Below are 2,218 nucleotides of genomic sequence, written 5' to 3'. Positions count from 1 at the left end.
TAATTTCTGTCTAGAATCTGAGCTCAAAAGAAGATTTAAAGGCTCTAGCGGTGAAGAAACAGGAATTAATAGAAAACCATGGATGTAACCTGCAGAAGGTAAAATAGACTAGGTTGATATATGTGGTAAGAAAAGAGGTGCTATGTATAATAAACTAAATATATTATGCTTTGTTTAGAAGGTTAAATTGTGCTATGCATTGTTTTCTGTTACATTTTAACATGGTAGTTTTCAAATTTGGGTTGAACGTCTTTGAGGGGCCACTGGGAGGGAGGGTTGCTAGGTATTGATAGCTGGGACTTCAGGCCCATCACCACTATTTCAGCCAGAACAACCTAATCTGTTTTACATAGGCTTTCATTGAAGAACGGATTCTATGGCTTTTTTTTTTTTTTAAGTGTGAAAAATCACTGTTTTTTGCAACAGAGGCTGTAAGACATAAGAAGAGGTCAGTAGAGGTCAGTAGATGGACATCTAGGTAGTATTAGGATGATAACTGCAGAAAGTTTCAGGCAACCTGGAGACGCACAGTGACCAAACCTCTCGGCACTTCCAAGCAAATTCCTCACCAAGAAGAGAAATATCGTGATGGACTGGCTGCGCATGGACTTTGGAGCCCTACTTGGTTGGAAAGAAGGGCTTAAAACTGCTTGTATTCAAGATGAAAAATATACTGTCGAAACCAAATAATTGGAAGGAGGGGATGTTATTGACATGACAGAGGGCTAAAGTCCTCCAAGTCCTCTCTTGGAACCAAAATGAGTGCATGTGTGCAGATTTATGGAGACAATCATAAAGGGATTATGCAAGCCATGTGACAAGAGGAGGTTGACAGCTGTGATGTCAGAGGCAGTAAAATGCAGGATGTTCCTTAAATGGGCCACAAATTTTCTGCCAATATTTTTTTCTCCATTTGGAACAATTTCCTTCCTTTTCCAATTATCTAACCTCTACCTCTTCTTCAATAACTCGGTTCAAACACTGAAACAAGAAGCCCAATAAAAGTTGAATAGATGGCCTTCTTTGTGATACTAACAGGACATAATTCTAGTCCATTTAAATACTGATTTATTTTTGTTCCCTCACACCTTAGCTTCTTAAAGGCAATGCACGACATATAAACCTGCATTTCCAAAGTTTAGCACAGTAAGAACCTAATGTCTGTTGAATTAATAAACCCACAAGGCTTTTATTAAGATCTCTTCAAAGTAATTCGGGTGGAATTATTTACGGAATTCTGATTCAGGCAAGTGTTTTAAAGGTGAAATAAAACATGCCCATGATTAAGGAAGACGGGAGAAAGGAAAGATGTAGTATTTTGAGTTTGTGTGTGTGTGCTGTGTGAAGAAAGTGAGGCAAGAAGTGATAAAAATGCCTCTTGAATAAGACATTAAGTGACTTGACTAAGGTATCTCAAATAAAGTTACAGATATCAACCAATGTATTGGAATGTACGTGTTGGGGACAGGGGAGAAATGACACAAACTTATTCAAGTTTTTTGGATAGTGAAACAACGACCTTCATGTTGACTGGCAAAACTAGCGTCTTGAACAAAAGATGCTCCCAGACAAAATGTCCAAGGACACCAAAGAAAACTATCGCAACACAACGGCGAGTGAGTTAAGTTTTTCTGCACGCTTTCAAAATTGCCTTCTGCTCTCTCCTGCTCTCCTGCTTTTGGTAAATCAAACCCACCCTTGTTCAAATCAGACAAAATATCTTAAAACACTTAAAACAAAAACACCGTGCCTTGAAATGCAAAGATGCGTCTTGGGCTGTGGACTGCGTTGAGTCCCTTCCTGGGACGCTGCGGTGAAGCTGACTCCCCAATGTCTCCGTGGGATTCCGATGGCACCGACTGCGCTGTGGGCGAGCAGAAACGCCGGCGGGTTTCAGGAGCAGAGCCCAGACACCCTCCTGCCGCCGCTTGGGCGGGACGGCGTCCCCAGGGCCCTGCGGAAGACGAGGGGAAAGGCGGGCGCGAGGCCAGAATGAGAAGCTTTGGCGCCGGTAATCCCGGCGCCGGTAGCCCCCTAGCCCCACCTAGCCCGCAACCCGGAAGCAGATGCGAGCCGCGCTGCGTGGCTGGCTTGCGGTTCCGGGTCGGCCCGCGCTGCGGGCAGCGCTGCTGGCCGCGCTCGGTTCACAGTCGCAGCGGCTCGCCCCCGTTCTCCGGACCTAGGCAGGCGGTGGCCGCTCGGCCGCTCCCGGGGCCAC

The sequence above is a fragment of the Phocoena phocoena genome, chromosome 13, assembly GCF_963924675.1.
Source record: "Phocoena phocoena chromosome 13, mPhoPho1.1, whole genome shotgun sequence".
Lineage (NCBI taxonomy): Eukaryota > Metazoa > Chordata > Mammalia > Artiodactyla > Phocoenidae > Phocoena > Phocoena phocoena.
This window is presented reverse-complemented; position numbering follows the sequence as displayed.